The following is a 22,965-nucleotide window of genomic DNA, read 5'->3' as shown; positions in this document are numbered from 1 at the left end:
TGGAAATCTCCCAGTGTGCATTGCTCCTAATACGCCGTAAGGACGTATTGGTTTTGACGTGAACATAAATTACGTCCAGCCCCATTCACGGACGAGTTACGCAAACGATGTAAAATTTTCAAATTTTGTCGCAGGAACGACGGCCATACTTAACATAGGTACGCCGCACTTACGCCACCATATAGCAGGGGTAACTTTACGCCGGGAAAAGCCTAACGTAAACGGCGTATCTGTACTGCGTCGGCCGGGCGTACGTTCATGAATTTGCGTATCTAGCTGATTTACATATTTTGACGCGTAAATCAGCGTACACGCCCCTAGCGGCCAGCGTAAATATGCAGTTACGATCCAACGGCGTAAGAGACTTACGCCGGTCGGATCTAATAGAAATCTATGCGCAACTGATTCTAAGAATCAGGCGCATAGATACGACCGGCCAGACTCAGAGATACGACGGCGTATCTCTTTTGAGAATCTGGCCCCAAGTGTATATTGTTTGTGCAAAAGTTATAGCGTCTACAAAATAGGAAATAGATTTATGTAACTTTTTATTTTTTTACTAGTAATGGCAGTGATCTGTGATTTTAAGCAGGACTGCGACATTGCGGCAGACACGTTTGACACTTTTTGGGACGAGTGACATTTATACAGCGATCAGAGCTAAAAATAGCCACTGATTATTGTATAAATGTCATTGGCAAATAAGGAGTTGATACTAGGGGGCGATCAAGGGGTTAAAATGTGTGTCCTAGAGTGTTTCTAACTGTGGGTGGATGGGACTGCCTGGAGGAGGAGGCGTATGGCTGTTCATAAGCAGTAGGAACAACAGATCTGTATCCTCTGCCCTGACAGAATGGAGATCTGTCTGTTTACATTGACAAACCTCCGTTCTGTCTCTCTTAGAAGCAATCGCAGCCGCCGGACACTTTAGTTTGTCAGTAAATACCGTATGTAATTTTTCACTGATGAGGCGGCACTGGTGGGTACTGAAGGCTGCATTGACCGCCATCACTAATGGGCACTGCTGGGGCTTTACTGCAATATCAGTGCCCTGCATTACCTGTCCTGGTCTCCCCTGCGAGGAGATACCGCTGATCGGCACTCCTTGCCACACACTCTGTCAGTGTGAGGCGAGGAGAGCTGATCACCGGCATTTCCGCATTTACATGTGACTGGCTGTGATTGGACACAGGCGATCACATGATTAAAGAGCCGCCTCATTGGCTCTTTACAGAGAGCGGGGTCGCGCCGTGTCCAGGGAACAAGGTGAGGCCATGACTGCACCACGCAAGAGCGGTCATTCGGGGCACCATCATATGACGTCCTCCCAGACGAGAACCGTACCGTTCCTCCGTCATTCGACAGTGGGTGAGTGGCAAGTGGCTGACAATTGCGCAACGCTGTACTCTAGTAAAATTGATGTCAATTTTTTCCCACAAATAGAGCTTTCTTTTGGTGGCATTTGATCACATCTGTTTTTATTTTTTGCACTATAAAAAAAAAAAAAAAAATTGTACTTTCTGCTATACAACATAAAAAAAAAAAAAAGTCTTCATAAAGTTAGGCCAATTTGTACAGTATTCCGCTACGTTTTTGTTAACAAAAAACCCCAATAAACACATATTGTTTGGTTTTACAAACTATGCGATTAATGGAATTTTTCTTAAATTTTTTATACTAGTAATGGCGGCGATCAGCGACTTGCAATATTGTGGTGGACAATCGGACACCTAACTGACACTTTGCGGGAACCAGTGACACCAATACAGTGATCAGTGCTAAAAATATGCAACCAACAATGACACTGACTGGGAAGGATCTAAAGCACTCAAAGGGTTAAATGTATGCCTAGAAAGTGTTTGTTGTGTATTGTAGGTGTTGCTTTTACTAGAGAAAGATGGGTTTTATTTTTAGGAACACAAAGTCCATCCACCCCTCCCCCTTGCCTTGTTTACATAAGCAGAGCTCTGTTTTTAGTCTCTGCCTGGCGATCGGTGGGTGCCAGCAGACTTTGAGTGCCCGGCACCCGCAGATCAGCTTCTGCTATTATCACAGCAGATGCAGCCCGCCAGTGGCATGCGCACGCCCCCTGCAAGTGGAAGTGCAGGATCACATTTATATACGTGATCCTGTGCAGAGCTACTGCCTTGCAGCAGTAAAAAAATGTTTGCAACGCCGTACAGACCCCTCTCATCTGTGTGTTGCGGTGCGCTATAAAGCATACTATGGGGTTGATTTACTAAAGGCAAATCCACTTTGCACTACAAGTGCAATTGGAAGTGCAGTCGCTGTAGATCTGAGGGGGGCATGCAAGGAAAATAAAGATATGGCATTTTAAGCTTGCACATGATTGGATGATAATATCAGCAGAGCTTCCCCTCAGAGCTACAGCGACTGCACTTTCACTTGTACTTGCACTTTTAGTGCAAAGTGGATTTGCCTTTAGTAAATAACCCCCTATGTGTGTTAGGGAGAAGTAAGACATTTTTGGAGCGCTTGAATAGGTGTTTTTTTCTCATTTTTGCAGGCGTCTGAGGATTTTTTGGAAAGCTAGTTACTAGGAAAATCTGTGTGGGTGCGGGTCCCCACACAGATGTCATATTGGGAGTAGTGGCAGTGTTTGTGTGTTCCCAATGGACATCAATGTGACTTCATGCATGGCAGTGTCGCCAATCTACCAGATTGAGATTTACTGGCGCAGCCACGTTTTTACTGGCATTTCACAAAAGTTACTAAATTAAATCTTTTAGGTGCAAATTTCAGTATTTAGGCTACAAACAAGTACGCTAGGCTACTTGAGTCCCGGGCCGTAGTAAAATGACGGCCTCAAGGTGGCTCTGTAAATCCAGTACGACGTCTTGACGTCTTCGCGTCCTCCGGCCACTGGGGGGCGCGCGTCCCCGAGATGCCGATGCGCGTGCCTGGCCGCCGCGATGTCCGCCAGGTACCCGCGATCGGCAATAACAGAGCAGGGACGTGGATCTGTGTGTGTAAACACAGAGCTCCACGTCCTGTCAGGGAGAGGAGACAGATGCTGTGTCCCTTGTACATAGGGACATAGATCGGTCACCTCCCCCAGTCAGTCCCCTCTCCCCACAGTAAGAACCACTCCCAGGATACACATTTAACCCCTTCCTCGCCCCCTAGTGTTAACCCCTTCCCTGCCAGTCACATTTATACAGTAATCAATGCATTTTTATAGCACTGTTCGCTGTATTAATGTGAATGGTCCCAAAAATGTGTCAAAAGTGTCCGATGTGTCCGCCGCAATATCGCAGTCCTGACATAATTCGCAGATCGCTATATTACTAGTAAAAAAATATATATATATATAAAATAATAAAAAAAAATGTTAGAATTCTATCCCCTATTTTGTAACCACTATAACTTTTGCGCAAACCAATCACTATACGCTTATTGCGATTTTTACCAAAAATATGTAGAATACGTATCGGCCTAAACTGAGGAAAAAAATTGTTGTTTTTTTTTTAAAAATGGGATATTTATTATAGCAAAAAGTAGTGTTTTTTTTTTTCAAAATTGACGCTTTTTTTGGTTTATAGCGCAAAAAATAAAAACCGTAGAGGTGATCAAATACCACCAAAAGAAAGCTCTATTTGTGGGGAAAAAAAGGACGTCAATTTTGTTTGGGAGGCACGTCGCATGACCGGGCAATTTTAATTTAAAGCGACGCAGTGCTGAAAGCTGAAATTTCGCCTGGGCAGGAAGGGGGTATATGTGCCCAGTAAGCAAGTGGTTAAGGTAGATGAGGTAAAAAAAAAACATATTTTTGTTATTTTCAATATACCGTATTTATCGGCGTATAACACGCACAGGCGTATAACACGCACCCTAACTTTAAGAGGGAAGTTTCAGGAAAAAAAAAATTCCACAGCCCCCTGCGTATAACACGCAGGCACAGTTTACCCTCTATTTCCAGGGTAAAAAAGTGAGTGTTCTACGCCAATAAATACAGTAATACAAGCAAATTATCCCCCTGCCTCCACCCCCCCTCTGCCCCCTTCCTCCATCCCCCTCTGCGGTGCCACCAACAACCCCTGTCTCCACCTCCCACCCTCTGTGGTGCCACCATCCCGCTGTCTCCATCCCCCACCCGCTGCGGTGCCACCATCCCCCTCTGCGGTGCCACCAACACCCCCAGCCTCCATCCCCCTCTGCGGTGCCACCGCAGCCACCATCACCCCCTGCCTCCAATCTCCGTGCGCAGTTTCAAGCCAAACCGATCTCAGCTATTTTTACTGGCACATTCCCGCAACCACAGACATTTACGAACGGGGGGGAAAAGTGCCAGTTTTTACGAACTGTCCGTAAAAATACGGACAGTTGGCAACACTGCTGCATGGTGATGCACAAACAGGTAAAAACGCGGCCTTGCACGGGTGCACGCTATAGTACAACCCGTGAAAATGAGGCCTTGGAACACACCTCCTGAATGTCCATCGCTAAGTAAAGTTTTTGCACGTTTACCTAGCATGTAGCAGTATGGGATATCTTGGGCACCTTGCATGCAAGAAGTTTAGGAGCGGTGGGGCCCTCCTGCCATTTTAAAGCGCCAGAGAGGGACAAATGAGATGCGACATCCAGCGCCGTTGAAGACAGCCTGTCAAAATCTATGGCAGACTGCGGCTAAACGGGACTGAACGCTGACCGGCGTTTGGGACAAAAAGGCCACGGACGCATGTCCTTGCACTGCACTTAGAAGACCCTGTGTGCGAGGGGCCCAAAGAAATAGGATTGTAGGATCTGAGGTAAACTACAAAGCATACAAAAGGTATGTTGATTTGCTTGTTTGGAAACCTGCACTGTCACACATGTGTAAAGCGCTGGTATTTATCAGAAGAAGCCAGTGTCACTCAGCCAGTGAAAGGTTGATTAACCGGTCAGAATGCTGCCTGAGGTTGTGTACATGGCAAGTCTCCGGAAAGTAACTGGAATGTGTTTAGACATACTCCTTGCTAACTAGTCTCTGACAGGGAGTAATACTGGCTGGCCATACACGGAGTGAATTTTGGAGGCTTCCTGAGAAACCAGCAGAAATTTGCTTTGTGGGTGGAACTGCTGACACTCGCCTGCCAACATCCTTTGATTGTAAAAGAGATAGGCAAAAAAAAACTAAAACGTAGGGATGTATTGCAATGTGAACTGCACTGCAATGCATTCAGTGGAGCCCAGTCTTATGCAAAAAAAAAAGTTACACCCAAGCACATAAAATCTCCCCCAACCCTAAAATATTTGGAGGCCCCCCCATACACAAACATACAAATGTAAGTGCACACGTCTGAGGGGGCACCTACACGTTAAAACGTTGATTGCCATACACGTTACATATCACCGAGAGAGAGCAGTAATTCTAGCACAACCGTAACACTAAATTGATAACCAATCCAAACCAATGGTGGTCTCTAATTGCGGGCGCGCTCCCGTGATACAGCGAGCGGCCATATGCGCTCGCTGTATCACTCGGCCCTGCCCCTCGGCGCGTCACTGGATGTGATTGACATCAGCGCCAGCCAATGGCTGCGCTGCTCTCAATCCATCCGCGCTAGCCAATCAGCGGCCAGGCTGAGCGGCGAAGAGAATACCGGAACCGCGCGGGACTTTCGAGAGGTCAGGTAAGTATAACGGGGCTCGGGGCAACATTAGATGTTTTTTCACCTTAATGCATAGATCGCATTAAGGTGAAAAAATATTTTCCTTTACAACTCCTTTAAGTCTTCTGTAAACCAGAAGTGATGTCATATATATATATATATATATATATAATTAAAAAAAAGAAGAGCATGCTACCTGAAAACAGAACGAACATAAAAGTAGTGGTACCGATACACACACACACACACAATGGGATACATGTAGTTACTTTCTCTGATCCACATCCATGCAGTGATAAGTATCACACTATTATGCCTGGGCGCGGGGGGATGCACCTTTTCACTTTCAATGATCAGATGTTGAAATCTTGTAATGCAAACCAAAAACAAAGAACATACAATGTCAATGCACACTAGGACCTATTGATTAGTGGGACTGATTAGTCCTGCAGCATTGAACCACTAAGCTGCAGCATCCATGTGGGTGGGCGGTATCAGAATAATAATTACAATCACATATATAGCATATTACACTGGTTTAAAGAAAGTCAGGATATCCGGAAGAAAATCCCTTAGTAATAAGCAATAATACTCATTATAAAAAGGTAAATGTCAGCAATATGAGTAATTCTAATGTACTTTCAATCACAGCACTTTCAACCATTACCAGACGTCTCAGACATAATACTGTGGTCTGACCCTGACAAACAACTGTGATTCAGAATTGAAAAATACCATCTTTGAAGTCTAAAATAAATGAAATGAAGATGTCAGATAGTCGAATTATTGATGATAATAAGCCTATGAGATGGATCATACCCTCTGAAGTATCGGGTCCGGAAGTTGCAATATCTTGTTTTATTTACAAGGAATTTCCACCCTTCCTATTGCTGTGTTGCATAACAGAAAGTAGCTGGACAGGGAGGCAATACTAATAAAGTGTTTGGCATTTGCTGGCGTGGAATTATATCTTGTATAATGGGGAATCAACACAAGGCAGCACAGGCAGCATGCACACAGAAACAAAAACACCGCTCACCAGTGCACTGGAAAATTGTATACGCATTTAACACATGCAACTCGTTTTAGGCTCCATTCACACTTGTGCGACTTCCATTGCGACTTTACCCTGCGACTTTGGATGAGTGCAACATTGGCTTTGATCAATATGATCATTTTGTTTGTGCTCTACAACCGTGTTTCTCAACTCCAGTCCTCAAGGCACCCCAACAGGTCATGTTTTCAGGATTTCCCTCAGATGAAACGGCTGTGGTAATTACTAAGGCAGGGAAACTGATCAAATCACCTGTGCAAAATAATGGAAAGCCTGAAAATATGACCTGTTAGGGGGCCTTTGAGGGCTGGAGTTGAGAAACACTGCTCTACAAAGTCACTAGACATGTGCAGAGCAGAAAGATGCGTTTGGTTTGTTTATTTTCCAACCAAGTGCCTGTTAACCACTTCCCTACCAGTGTATATACAAATGACGCCGGCAGAAACACTCTCTTCCTCTGGGCAGGCATCATATGACGTACTCAGAGTCCCCAGGGGTGTTGTTACGGAACCATGAACCAGACGTACAACAAGAGATAAGTGAAAATAAGAAGGCTTTATTGAAAATCAAGCTGTAAAGCAAAAGTCCAAACGGATGGTGAAACCGAAGCAGAGTCTTGCGAAGCCAGGATCAGGAACCAGCAGGGAAGTCAGACGAAGCCAGAAGCCAGGATCAGAACCAGAAGCAGCAGCAGTCTTAGAAGCATGTGAACACAGGAGGACCAAGCAAGGAACTGAAGCCACAGACCTCCTATATATAAGAGCCAGGCATCCAGCTCCTCCCAGGGGGAAGGAGGAGCCGCAGGGTGGGAGGCTACAAGAGACCTAGAAACCAAGATGGCCGCCAGCACATGTCAAACGAAGGAGACAGGAGAGAGGTAAGACCATGACAGGTGTCCCTCAGAACACAGCCCATCCCCGATCAGGGTAAAGAGCCAATTTCATTGGCTCTTTACCACGTGAGCGGCTGTGTCCAATCACAGCTGGTCACTTTGGAGATCCATGTGCATGCCGCTCCTGCGTACCCCAGGAGGCACGCAGTGAGGAGATCGGGGACGAGGTAGTCCCTCGCTCAAAGCCCAGCCCCGATTAGGGTAAAGAGGCAATTAAAATGGCTCTTTACCAGGTGACCGGCTGTATGCATTTGGGGGTGGGGTGCACGCCATTATATCGCAATCATGTATCATGCAGACGAGACTTTCATGCAGCTTTTGAGGGTTTACATTGAGGTCTGTCGATAGTCAGACCAAAGTTGTGCAGGAACTACTTTGAAATTGAACAGATAAACACTCATAGGGAAACAGTTGCGACTTTGGGGTCCAAAGCCGCATGACAAGTCACACAAGTGTACATGGGGCCTTAATGTGTTTTAGTGACTTTAAAATATTTTGCTGATCTCTACCACCTCCCGCCACTTTCCCTGCCGATTCTCCCCACTGCCAAGTCCCGCCACTCTCCCCACTGCCAAGTCCCGCCACTCTCCCCACTGCCAAGTCCCGCCACTCTCCCCACTGCCAAGTCCCGCCACTCTCCCCACTGCCAAGTCCCGCCACTCTCCCCACTGCCAAATCCCGCCACTCTCCCCACTGCCAAATCCCGCCACTCTCCCCACTGCCAAATCCCGCCACTCTCCCCACTGCCAAGTCCCGCCACTCTCCCTACTGGCACCTACTACCATGCTCCCAGCCGATTCTCCCTACTGGCATCTCCTGCTACCCTCCCTACTGACACCTCCCAACTAATTTTCCCTGTTGATTTGCCCTGCAGACACCTTCCGCCACATTCCCTGCTTACTAGATAAAACACCCAAACACTAAACATGGCTAAACTCCACTTAACTGTTTTGAAGGGAGAAAAAAAAAAACGCAGCTTAGGCGAATTTTTAACACCGATTTTCTCCCAGAGTATACGACAAACCAGTGTGCATGAGGACTAAGAATGAATGGCACCATAGTGCACATCAGCGTAACAGTGTGTACGATACACAATGTGCTATGAGGAGCTTGTTGCACCAAGGGGATGAACTACTCTATTAACTTGCAAAAAGTATTAGTGGTAAGACTTGTTGGCTTTTAAAGATTTTTAGTACTCAGTGAGGTATGAAGAGGCAGAAGATTTTGAAGGGGGCAATCCTCTTTTACTTGGTTATAAAGTCAATAGCATATAACTGGTTGTAGATATAACTAGAAGACGTGTGTCCGTTTACATCAGGCTTCCCCTGATCCATCATGTTTAGGTCCAGAAACATAGAAAGAAAATGGAGACAAGCCTGTTTACAACCGCCCAACCAAAGACCCGAATGGAGATTCCGATTGGGTCTGCCTGAACAACCGACAGGCATAACCGATTAGAAAGCCCGTGTGAAAGGGGTCTTAGGTCAGGTACACACAGACTCTACAATAAAGGAGGTGATTGAGTGCAAGTTATTTGCAACATACTACTTGGACATACTGGCCCAGATTCAGTAAGCAATTGCACCTGCGTAACCATAGTTACGCAGCGCAATTGCTGACTTGCGCCGGCGTAACGAGTTCTCCTGATTCAGAGAACTCGTTACGCCAACTGCAGCCTAAAATCTGCATGGCATAAGGCTCTTAAGACACGCAGATTTTAGGCTGCATTCTTGCGATGACCGCTAGGGGGCGTTCCCATTGTGGTCAGCGTATAGTATGCAAATTGCATACTTACGCCGATTCACAATGTTGCGCGCCCCCTGCGTACGCAAGTTACGTTGTTTCCTTACGGCGTGTTTAGCGTAAGGCTGCCCCTTCTAATAGCAGGGGCAGCCAATGCTAGACTATACCCGGCGTTCCTGCGTCGCGACGTTCGAATTTTACGTTGTTTGCGTAAGTGAATCGTGAATGGCGCTGGACACCATTCACGTTCACTTTGAAGCAAATGACGTCCTTGCGACGTCATTTGCCGCAATGCACGTCGGGAACATTTCCCGACGGAGCATGCGCTCTACGCTCGGCGCGGGAGCGTGCCTAATTTAAATGATTCCCGCCCCCGGCGGGATCATTTACATTGCGCGCGCTTACGCCGGGCAATTTTGCCGGCGCGCCCTCGCAATTTACGGAGCTACTGCTCCGTGAAACGAGGGCAGCGCAAAATATTTGCGGGGGCGCAGGGCAAAATCATTGCCCTGCGCCTCCGCAAATAGAGCGCAATTCTTTCTGAATCCGGGCCACTGTAGTCGCCAACATTGCCCGAAAAATTGGGAGGACGCTTTTATTGAGAAGGGGGGGGGGGGAACGTTGGGGCCCTTTACCTGTCATGATGAAGTGCACCAATGACAACTACGTTGCGGCTGTTTGTAGCCCCTGGTCTTCTCTGACAGCAAGTTTTTGGCAGACTGTCCTGCAGAGAGAGGGACACTTGTAAACAATGCTTTGATGGGTTCTATATTTTGAGACAGCACAGCTTCTCACTGTTCCCATGGAATGATCCATGACCTCATGAGACAGGGGTCAAAGGTGGTGTGAGAAAGGAATCCTGCACCCATTCAGCACTTGCAAAGTTCTACCAGGATCAGTTGAAAAGACCGTTTAGGGCAGAGATCACACATAGCACTATATTTAAAAAATGACCCTAGATTATGCGAGACTGAAGAGAAGCCTCTCTCATACACATGGCATCTATGTCCATGTACCACCATTCATATGTTATTAGGTAGAATGACTTTATAAAGTGTCTCAACCTTGGTTTTCTGCCTCCTTGGAATGTCCCACTTGAGTTTCCATACTTCTTCTTTTCTCCTTCACTTCTGTTTATCTGGAACAAGCAGTGCTTATTTGTTGCAGTCATGTACACTGCTCTATGAAGAATAAATATCCCATAGTCCACATGTGTGAAAACACAGGGCCCACGGGCCCCCAATCCTTCCCTCTAGGCCATTTCATGTGGTCCTTGCACCACTTCTGCAGCACACCGTCGCCTCCGCCTCCCCTGGTATCAGCATTCAGGAGACCCCAGACCTCCTCTGGACCTCTTCTAGGCCCTGCACTCGGGCCAGGACAAGGGGTGGCCAGAAGGGACAGCTGACCTGGGCACAGTGAGGTTCGGGGGCACCACAAGGAGATTGGGGGAGGGGATTTGTGTTGGGAGAGTGGCATGCAGCAGGAGGTACAGAGATGATCTAGGAGGGGAAATGAAGGGTGGGGGACTTTTGACTTCTGATGAGGGGGGGCTCTTGACATCTGATGTAAGGGGGGGGGGGGGGGGTTGGTTGCTGATGTGGTCCGTGATGAAATGGACTTTGAGGACATTGAGTCCATACCATAGTCCAACTTGTGAGCAAATTAGAGAGGGTGGCTATGTTACTACATAGTAAGACCATGGAGAATGAACACAGCCACCCTCTAAAACAGTGGTTCTCAACCTTTCTAGTGCCGTGACCCCTTGATAAAATGTCCTAAGTTGTGGGGACCCCTAACAGTAAAATTATTTTCGTAGCGTGGGTTGTCAGCACACAAGGCAAGTAATTTGCGGCCCTAACCTACGGACATTTATTGCTCCCCGAGTCCCTTCCACTCGTACAGTATTGAACCCCTTTATGGTACATGCATCTCTAAAGGGCACTCACTGTCTCCGACTTTGTGGTGTCTCGTAGCAGTGACACCTATGCCGAAATCAGGAGATAGTGTCTCCTCCAGCCCCTCCCACTTCACATTCCTCACCAGTCAGCTGACCTCTAGTCTCTGCACCCCCAGCCATGCCGTGAACGGAATGGGCGGCTGCTGAGCTGGTGGCCGTGGGTTTCAGGGACATCCTTGCTGGGCGGCCGCAATAAGACTGGGAGAGTGGTGTGGGCTTCAAGAACAGCTCAGGATTTGGTGACCCCTGGCAAATCATTATTCGACCCCCGAGGGGGTCCCAACCCCCAGGTTGAGAACCACTGCTCTAAAAGTAAGTCGGTCACAGCAGCAAAAAAAAAAAAAGGAATTTGGGGAGGAGGCTGAGAGCAATAGAAGGTACTTTTTGGAGTTCGAATACATACTTAAATATAACTTTTTTAACCCAGTTTGTTCACAGCTCCAATGTGGTATGTGACCAGGTAAACATTCTGCAAACAACCAAGTATAAAAAAAAAAAAAAAAAAATAGATACTTTCAAAGTACTGTAAAGGCATAAAAGACCAGAGGTATAATAAATGTTATTAAACTGCATTGTCCTTTAATATCAAATCTGCAAGAAGGTAGAGTTACCCTTTAAATACGTGTGTGTACATCATTACTGGCTTGTAGATGTGCAAACATATTGATTACTATGGTAAATCCTTTTTCCTATCCCCCACGCTCTTTCCAGAAACGTTAGCTCAGATAGAAAACGATACCAAATACATTTTAGGCACAGCGCAATTAAAAGCCAGTAGGAACCCTCATGAATCAGAGAAAGTATCCAAGTAAAAAAAAAAAAAAAAGAAGACTTTACAGATGATTTAACAAAACCGGAGGCAAGAAATAGTCTAGTCTATAAAGTACTCACGAGTTGTTATGTCACTACAAGCAAATTGAAAAACATTTGGTAATTGCACACGCCTAATTATAGGTGTACAGAACAGTATCAAACAAATGGTGCCACGCTCCACACTCTAAAATAATAGTTCAAATCAGTCTATGTACCATTTCAAATCATCAATATGTACACAATACTATAATCCATGCGAATGATCACATAATATTTAAACATCTGAGGACACTAAATGAAATGTGCATTAGCAAATAAGCGACATTAAAAAGTGCTATAAAGTCCACATAAAAAAAAAAAAAAAAGTTAATGCTGATCAGGGCTTTTTTTCAGCGGGAACGCGGGGGGACGCAGTTCCGGCACCTCCAGAACTGAATGCATGTAAAGGTAAGGGGTGCTGTGGTGTGTTGGAGGGTCTATTGATGCTGGCTGCTGGGAAATCTATTGTTGCTGAAGGGGATCTATTTTTGCGAAGAAAGGGAGTCTATTGTTGCTAGGGAGTTCTTTCTTTTGCTTGTGAGGGGTCTATTGTTGCTGGGGCAGGTCTTATGTTGCTGGGAGGTCAGTCATTGCTGGGAGTGATGTAGTGTTGAGGGAGGGGACTTTGTTGCTGGCTGCTGAAGGGTCTATTGATGCTGGCTACTGGGGAACCTATTGTTGCTGGGGAGAATCTATTGTTGCGGGTGGGGGATCTATTGTTATGGAGGTGGGTCTTTTGCTGCAGGGGGGTCAATCGTTGCTAGGAGGGATCTACTGTTGAGGAAGGAGTCTAATGTTGCTGGCTGCTGAAGGGTCTATTGATGCTGGCTGTTGGTAGGCCATTATTGCTGGGGAGGATTTATTGTCGCTGGGGTGTCCATCGCTGCTAGATCTATTTTACTGCCTTTCTTGTTATCATCCATACAAAACACTTAGCACCACAAAATGATACTTGGCTCTGTTTTCTGTAAAGGGGGGTGGTACCGGGAGGTGGGTAAGGGGTGGAACCAAAGACCGGTGCTCGGAGGTGGGTAGGGGGTGGAGTCAGGAAGGGAGGAGTTCCTGCACCTATTCTCTGAGAAAAAGCCCTGATGCTGATAATATTCATCATCAGGGTGGTAATCCTGCCACCATAATGTTTTTCCACTAATTTCATACAAGGTGAGGTTCCCTTCACCAGATGTGCCCTCACCTGTGACCAATAGTATGGTCTAAGTGCGCTTTGATACACACAAGGGATCCACTCCGATAGTCCAGATATATCGATAATTCGGGCATATACACTTCCTCCTTGATCTCTCCTCCACTCAGCCAAGTTAACACAGGAAGAAAATACCGTACATGGTGCTTTAGCTTTTAAAACAACCAGTCTTTATTGCTATAAGCAGAGTTCCACCCAAAAATGAAATTTCCACTTTTCAGATACTTGTTTAATACAAATATTTGCTCCCGCTTCCGGGCATAGATAGCCGCAGTATCTAGGCCATGTCCGGCCCCTCCTACGGCCCCCTGCTGTCTTCTGGGAGACACACAGGTCCCAGAAGATAGCAGGGGCCAGTGAGATAGCGCAGCACGACTTGCGCATGTGCAGTAAGGAACCAGAAAGTGAAGTGGGGGTCCCCAAGGAATGCTCTTAGTTTCCAGGGATTTCCTTTCACTTCCTGTTTTGTCAATGTGACAGGAAGTGAAGGGAAATCTCCCCAAATGGGACACAGATGGCGAACAAAAAAATTAGACAGGGATTATAACTCCCCTGCTTTATCTAAATAAAAAAATTTAAAAAAATAAGTTTTGTCTATAGTTCTACTTTAATGCGAGTATGATTAGGGGTTCAAAAATAACTACCTCAGATTAAACCCTAAGGCCTCTTTCACACGGAGCGGATCCGTAATTGATCCGATCCGTGTGTGTCCGTCGGCTCAGCGGGGATCGCCGCTGAGCTGTCGGCGGACAGGGCGGTCCCCGCACACAGTGCTGAGACCGCCCTGTCTCTCCTCCGCTCTCCCCTATGGGGAATCGGATGAATACGGACCGTGTGAAAAATAGGGTTTTCTTCCGTTCGCAAAAGTGGATCTTTGCGGACGCGGAAGGTTGCGGACGTTAGCGGATGCATCATCCGCTAACGTCTGCAATCCCATAGGGAACCATTACAAGTCCGTAAACGGACTTGTAATAAACGGACCGTTCGTCCGTACTTCTGAAAGGGGCCTAAAACATTTTCTGGCCTTGATGTATGAAAAGTCAGGGTAAACAGTAGTAAACTGCTACACATATACACCATCTGGAGTCTTGGGATCGTATATGAGATATTCTATCTGCATCTCCAGTGGACAGTTACCTCCAATGTAATCTAGGCTACCTAGGTTGGGTGTTGGAACAGTGATTTCTGCCTCAACGGTAAAAAAGTTGCACAGTAGTCTTGGGGGGTTATAGGCTGCATGGGTGAAAGGGTGGCTTTTTTTAAATCCACCTGCCTAAAGCGTTTTTTCCATAGTTACATTGGTCTACTAATGTAATTTCCAGCTTCTATAGGGATTGGCCTCAGAAGTCAGCTTGATCGTAAACACAGGTGACACCAGCAACCCCTGGGGTAACCCAGGTTAGGACCAGCAAACCAAGAAAATGTTCTATAAAAAGGTGAAATCTCTGGTTGGTCTTTTTAGGTAGCTTCCCTTCTCCCATGACACAGATAATAGGCCACCCAGGGTTCGCACCCGGGCTCACCAACTCAACCTTCTCCTTTAGAGTCATGTCAAGGCCTCCTGTGTGCCTCACATTTTCTACACCCACGTGGCTGGATGTCCACTAAAAACGCTGTTTCCTAGTTCGACAACTCTTTCTCTGGACCACTGGAGTCTACCTAAACCTGCACGATTTCGCAGGAGGCTACATTCCTTTGAGGAGCTAGATTTAAGAGAGGGCCGATTTGTGGATCCCTCTCCACCGCCTACAAATTCCTACTAGAGCTTCATGCATAGACAGATCCCGCTTTCCTTGCCAAATGAGGGACCTGCGAGTCACTTTCTCCAACTCTCAAAAAGAGCAAATACACTTTTTGCGCACAAGTTCTCGTTGTGCAGCAAGTACCAGGGGACCACTTACGAAATAGTGACTCACTGGTCCAGGACCCCATCAGTCCATGGCAAACGGTTTCCCCAACAAAGTGATCCCCGTTGTGGTTCAGACACAGGTACTCTCCTACATATTTTTTTAGGACTGTCCCAAACTGCGCACATTCTTTCAGCCAGCGTTTTAACTTATCTAGAAACGTAAGGACATTTCCTTGCATAGCGATCCCACGCCGGTTTTGCTTAAAGTGATAGTAAAGCCCTTTTTTTGGTTTCAAAATAACAAACATGTTATACTTGCCAGCTCTGTGCAGTGGTTATGCACAGCCCGGATCCTCCTCTTCGGGCCAGCACTTCTGACTCTTCCCTCCTGCCAGGTGCCCCCACAGCAATCGGCTTGCCCCCGGGGGCACCCAAGCAGGCACGTTCCCGACCTGTGGCTCTGTGTGTCCATTCACATATGGAACCGTGGCCCGCCGCCGCCCCCTCCATCTCCTGATTGGCTCACTGGCTGTGATTGACAGCAGTGGGAGCCAGTATTGTAATCCTAGATTCTCGATAAGATGGGCCAACTTATCTAGTCTTCCCTTGATAGGTTTCCAATACCTGTGCTTATTGGCTCTAAATAGTTGATGTAGGCTCTGTATTGTATTGCTGTTCCCAGTGGCGGGTGGTGCTCATCAATTGTCGCCACTGTGCCATCAATTGTCGCCACTGTGCCATCAAAACGTAGCCACTGTGCTGTAAAATTCCACCAGTTTGCCCCCCCCACCCGGCACTTACCTTTCTTGGGTCAGCCATCCTCCTCCACGCTCCCTCGATGTCTTCTCCCACCCTCGATGTCGCTTCAGCCAATCAGGTGACTGGTAATCAGACTCGGTGAACCTGATTGGCTGAGACGCGTGTCAGTGTTAACAGGGGAACGCACACCCTGTGCGCCCTCTGGTTAACCATTTGGAAGCCGATTAGAGCCCACAGGCCGCTGGCTCTGATAGACACTTCCAAAACACACCCACCGTTGTTATTCAGATGGCCGACGCTCAACAGGGGGCCGGCCACCTGAATAGTGGGCGGCAGCTGCGACAATACATAGATTCATGCAATGCATGAATCTATGTATTGTTGAGTGACGGGTGCAGGAGAGAGGGGGCGGTTCTCCTGCGCCCACTATGGACGCACCGCCACTGGCTGTACCCCTACCAGTGCATTTGATAACTGTATGAAGAAGTCAAGAGCACGGGCTACACAGCTTGGAGAGCTGCTTGACCCACTACAGTGCAACAAAGCCCTGCCTTGCCATTGCACAATTTTCATTGGGATCTCCACCTTCTACTCCGCCAAGCAGATGACTCGCTGGATATAATAGGCTGCACAGGCATTTTTCCATATTTCCTCCAGTTTTGATCAATTACCCAAAAAATGTTGGTTACATATATAATGATATATTTGACAGCACATCTGTACAGGCACAGACGTTCCGTTATAAAAAAGAAAAAAAGAAGGGTCCCACCATTAATTTAGATGGCTTTATCTTAACTTCTTACATTTCTAAGTTCTTGATTGCGCACATTCCACAAACATCTTTGTAGATCAGCTAAGCAGTGCCAACGTCTCTGTCTATTGAGGTTGGAGGGGAATCTGCATCTTTAAGAGCAGCCCCCATTGCAGCAAGATGAGAAAGGAGGGGCGACACTGCACAATAGCAGCCTTGTGCGGGCTCACAAGAAGAGGGGTAAAGTCTCTTCTCACCCCCTCAATGCCAAGTCAGTGGAATACTCTGCTGACATATTTAAAAGCAAAGCTCTGAATGCTCATTGTTGCTGCAAGAAAAAAAAAAAAAAAAAAAAAAAAACGGGTTTAGATCAATAATCCATTGGTTATTGCCTACAAATAAAAATAAGGCTGTGTAAAATAAATGCAACTTTGGGCCCAACTTGAGAAGGGTTAGAACAGATCTCCTGCAAGCCAATTAGTAGAGATATTATGCAAAGAGCTGGTAACTTCCTCATAAAGGATAAGTGCACTTATCCTTTGTATGAAAATAGTAACCCAGACGGAAACATTTTAAGTACAGTAGGGAAAGGCTAGAGCCATAATCGGCTTCTTTTTTGGTGACTTTCCTTCACTTCCCGTCTTGTGAAACTTACTAAAAAAAAACTGATAAGATGTAAAATAGCTGCAATATCTACAGACAGAGGCAGGGCTGTGGAGTCGGAGTCGAGGAGTCGGAGGAAATTTTGGGTGCCTGGAGTCGGAAAACAATGCACCGACTCCGACTCCTACTAAATTTAGATTGGAATAAAAAAAAAAAAAAAAGCAAGTTTAAATGTCCCAATTAACAAAAAGTTATAATTAATGACTTCTCTACTGTAAGAATAAAGACCAATGCATGCAGTGCCTCACGTAACTGCAAAACGAACACGTTAAGTGACCGTGAAGAAGCATGCTTTTCATGTGCTTCACTATATGGCACGCAACGCACAATTAGGAGCTGCAATACTTATACTTTCCATAGTGTTGTGTTCTGCTTTTACAGGGAACGCATGTTAGAGAACCAGTAAGTGTCCAAATAAAAAAATTCCAACAGGAGTTTTATAAAGCACTAAAAGAAGTTGAAAAGTATGATCGCTCATCAAAACTTACTGTTGAAGAAGCCATCCTTGTTTATCCAGAGATCGTTAGTGATGTGGCCAGAATAGTTACTGCAATGCCACCCACCCAAGTCAGTGTCGAAAGATTATTTTCAGCCCTAAAAATAATAAAGTCTGACTTAAGAGCCTCTATGAAAGAGGATCTGGCAGAGGCAATTCTCTTCCTTAGAACTCTACATTGAATTGATTTGTATTTGCTAAGCCTAGAACTACATTTCAAGATTAATATAAACCATTTCTAGGTTTTACAGATTTTGTTTTTGGTTCATTATAGATAAGCTTTGTTTTTGTTCTAAAACAACCAAATAATGTGGTTTGTATTTTTGAACTGGTAAGGATCCTGTTCCTGATGTTTATGCCTGCTGCTACTATCCAGCCACTTGATTGTTTTCATTGTGTTTGTCTTTTGCTTAAACTGTGCAATACAGTAGACTGTTGGCTTCCCAGCCAGTAGTCCTGTGGTAGGTTGCGTTTCTTTCCCTCAAGGAATGTATAAAATACATTTGCATATTAATACAGAGGAGTCGGAGTCGGAGTCGGAAGTACATAAAACTGAGGAGTCGGAAAAATTTATCTACCGACTCCACAGCCCTGGACAGAGGGCCGATTCACACCAGCAGCCATGATGAATGCACAGGAGGACACAGTGGTAAAGCACCCTTCCCGGTGTCCGTGATATTTCATTAAAATTAGTTCTACCCCACTTTCCTTAAAATTCACATGAGCATGCATCTCTGAATGCTGATATGAAAATCGCCTAACGCAGTTTTCTTACATTTACATTTATTGGTTTCCATAATCACTTGACCTCTGGAAGATTTACCCCCCCACCCCCCTCCCCCATTCAGACCATTTTTTCATGGCATGGCATTGCATGACTGCGCAATTGTCAGTTAAAGTAACGCTTGTCCGGGGACAGGTACTTGATTTGCCACCTCGGGGCGGGTATCTCGACCACTGTGGAGACCGGTCAGGGCTGTTGCATGCGGGGAGGTAAGCTGGAGGTCTATAGTGGCCCCCCTCCCCTTGTGCCCGCCTGGCCGGTTTACCCTCTAATCTGCAAATCACCTAATGTACCAATTGCCGTCCAGATGACCAGCCTGCTTGACTTCCGGTTCTCGCTCCTCCTCAGCGGGCACCCGTCTTTACTCGTATAAGGGAGGTTCGAAGTGCATCTCCCCCACTCTGTTTTCCTGTTATGATGTTTTATAAGGAAGGGAAGACTTCACCTCCGGCTCGCTGCCTGGTTTCCGAGTTTAAGTTATGCCCATTAGGATATTGGGTCCCGACGTTTTTGCCTGTATGTCTGTTTTTAATGTTCTACTAGTTTTTATGTTATTTTGAATAATGAATGGCATACTGTCTGCTGCAAAAGCTTCTGACAACGTGTGTTGTGATGTACTACTTTGCCGTTCACAAAAAAAAAAAAAAAAAGTGTAACGCTTGCATACTACACTAAACAGAAATACCACTGAGGGCACTGCCAAGCCCTATCCCTCTCGGAGTTTGACAGCCTGCTGGCAGCAGGGCTGGATGGTGCACATGTGCCATTAAGCTGCAGCTAATCAGGAGCCTCATGTACTGGAGCTAAACATCCAGTGTGCATGAGGCCTTAGCATGAATTCAGCTTTAAAGTGGTATTAAAGCTTAGTTTTTTTAAATAAACATATCATACTTACCTCCACCGTGCAGTTCAGTTTGCACAGAGTGGCCCCGATCGTCCTCTTCTGGGGTCCCACGGTGCCTCTCGCGGCTCCTCACTGCAAGAGCTAACCCCCTCTGGGAAGCTCTCTCATGGAGGTTAGCTTGCGGGCGCGCTCCCGTGCCATACAATCGGCGTGACTCTGCCACGCTCCTCACGTCATTGGATTTGATTGACAGCAGCAGGAGCCAATGGCTGCGCTGCTATCAATCTATCCAATGAAGAGCCGACAAGACCTGGGGAAAGCAATGCGGGATCGCGTCCACGGAAATTCAGGGCTCAGGTAAGTAAAAAATGGGGGCTCGGATAGTGCAAGGTGTTTTTTCACCTTAATGCATAGAATGCATTAAGGTGAAAAAACAGAAAGGTTTACAACCACTTTAAATTTGTTAGTCAAGTCCATTTATATCTGTTTCACACTATCCTCTCCTCAGATGACAATGCTGCTGTCCAAAACCTTCCCTAAAACAGGAAGTGTGTTACCGGCTGGATCACCATGTAGTAAAAAAAATAAAAAAAAAAAGTTCTCTCTAGAACTCTAGAATAATACACCACATATTTAATACTGCTTAACGCAAAAGTAACTTACTGGCAAAAACACTGTTATATTACAGCAATGAGATTTTCTAAAGGCCACTGAATTGACACTTCAGTAGTTATTTGGTGGTTTGAAAGCTGCCGTTTGCCCCCCTTGCCTCCGCTATCACTATCCAGTTGGCACACTTAAATGGATGGCACTGTTCCATGACATTTCATTTCAGCAAACGGCTGCCCTGAGGACATGGCATAGAGTGTAACCATTTAAAAATTTCTACATGAGGCTCTTTATTCCTTTTATTTACAAGAAAATGCTGCAAGAGATGAATTATTAATGGATTAAATTGATGTATTTGCAACAAAAATTTAAAGAATGTGATAAGTTCTTATAAAATAAAAATTATTTAGAAAGAAATATAAACGTATGATTTTTCATAGTCTTGTAGCTTATCCTATGAACTATCCAAATATAGTACAACTTTCATTTTCCCAACAGACCCTTTGCCTCCAATCTTCATTTTAGCTAAACTGAGCATGCTCTAGTAGCGAGATCCCTCTTGTAACACACACACACACACACACACACACACACACCTTGGGCTTACGTCAGCGAGATCCCACCTCCAGCACACACCCACCTTGGGCTTACTTCATGGAGATCCCACCTCCAGCACACACGCACACACACACACACACACACACCTTGGGCTTACTTCATGAAGATCCCACCTCCAGCACACACACCTTGGGCTTACTTCAGCGAGATCCCACCTCCAGCACACACCCACCTTGGGCTTACTTCATGGAGATCCCACCTCCAGCACACACACCTTGGGCTTACTTCATGGAGATCCCACCTCCAGCACACACACCTTGGGCTTACTTCATGAAGATCCCACCTCCAGCGCACACACACACACACCTTGGGCTTACTTCATGAAGATCCCACCTCCAGCACACACACACACACACACCTTGGGCTTACTTCATGAAGATCCCACCTCCAGCACACACACACACACACACACACCTTGGGCTTACTTCATGAAGATCCCACCTCCAGCACACACGCCTTGGGGTTACTCTATGAAGATCCCACCTCCAGCACACACACCTTGGGTTTACTTCATGGAGATCCCACCTCCAGCACACACACCTTGTGTTTACTTCATGGAGATCCCACCTCCAGCACACACACCTTGGGCTTACTTTATGCCATGTACACACGGTCGGAATTTCCGACAACAAATGTTCGATGTGAGCTTGTCGTCGAAAAATCTGACCGTGTGTAGGCTCCATCGGACATTTGCCATCAGAATTTCCGACAGATGTTTGAGAGCTGGTTCTCAAATTTTCCGACAACAAAACATCTTGCAAGAGATGAATTAATGGATTAAATTGATGTATTTGCAACAAAAATGTAAAGAATGTGATAAGTTCTTATAAAATAAAAATTATTTAAAAAGAAATATAAACGTATGATTTTTTCATAGTCTTGTATCTTATCCTATGAACTATCCAAATTCCAACTTTCACTTTCCCAACAGGCCTTTTGCCTCCAATCTTCATTTTAGCTAAACTGAGCATGCTCTAGTAGCGAGATCCCTCTTGCAACACACACACCTTGGGCTTACTTCATAGAGATCCCACCTCCAGCACACACCCACCTTGGGCTTACTTCATGAAGATCCCACCTCCAGCACACACACCTTGGGCTTACTTCATGGAGATCCCACCTCCAGCACACACACACACCTTGGGCTTACTTCATGAAGATCCCACCTCCAGCACACACACCTTGGGTTTACTTCATGGAGATCCCACCTCCAGCACACACACCTTGGGCTTACTTTATGCCATGTACACACGGTCGGAATTTCCGACAACAAATGTTCGATGTGAGCTTGTCGTCGAAAAATCCGACCGTGTGTAGGCTTCATCGGACATTTGCCATCAGAATTTCCGACAACAGATGTTTGAGAGCTGGTTCTCAAATTTTCCGACAACAAAACATCTTGCTGGAAATTCTGATGTTGTGTAGGTAATTCCGACGCACACAAAAAAAAAAAAAAAAAAAAAAACACGCATGCTGGGAATCATTCAACTTCATTTTTCTCGGCTCGTCGTAGTGTTGTACGTCACCGAGTTCTTGACGTTCAGAATTTCTGACATTTGTGTGACAATGTGTATCCAAGACAAGTTTGAGCCAACACCTGTCAGAAAAACAAAATCCACGGTTTTGTTGTCGGAATGTCCGATCATGTGCATTACACATGTAAAATTATGCTCATAAGCTTCGCTCTGAGCTCGTTTTTTTTTTTGCCTCTACACACGGCTCTGAAAATACTGATCTAACTGCCCGATGTGCATGGCGACATAGGCCAACATAGAATTACGTTTAGAGCAGGGGTCTCTGAACTTTTCACACAAAGGGCCAGTCTACTGTCCTTCAGACTTTGGGAGGGCCGGATTGTGGCCAGCAGGGGTAGAAAATGTCCCGAGCCCAGCATCAGTGAGAATAAATACTGCCTCAGGGTTGTGGTCAGTAGGAGGAGTAGTGCCCCATTATTGGTATTAGTAGGAGGAATAGTATCCCATCATTGGTATCAGTGGAAAACATAGTGCCCATTTGCTGGTGTCAGTGGGAGGAATAGTGCCCCAAGGGCCAGATAAAGGCTATCAAAGGGCCACATCTGGCCCTTGGGCCACAGTTTGGAGACCCCTGGTTTAGAGGCATTAGAAAAAATGCCAGGGGCCTCCAACAGTGGAATAGTTTCTGCCAGTGTGCATGAGGACTTGTATACAATGCTGAAACATTTTTCTACAGCGATTTCCAGGGAGCATTACACTATCAGTCCATGTCTTGCAGATCGCAGTCTAATATCACTACCATG

General features: G+C 45.9%; 1 protein-coding gene across 1 annotated transcript in view; it reads right to left on the bottom strand.

The window, feature by feature from the left end:
- ERBB2 (erb-b2 receptor tyrosine kinase 2) overlaps positions 1-22,965 on the bottom strand; it is a 183,774-nt gene that overhangs the window by 127,271 nt on the left and 33,538 nt on the right. The gene's annotated exons all lie outside the window — the stretch shown is intronic.

This window comes from Rana temporaria, chromosome 12 (assembly GCF_905171775.1).
Source record: "Rana temporaria chromosome 12, aRanTem1.1, whole genome shotgun sequence".
Classification (NCBI taxonomy): Eukaryota; Metazoa; Chordata; class Amphibia; order Anura; family Ranidae; genus Rana; species Rana temporaria.
Note: the sequence above shows the minus strand (reverse complement) of the source record. Positions and strands in the feature narration are given on the sequence as shown.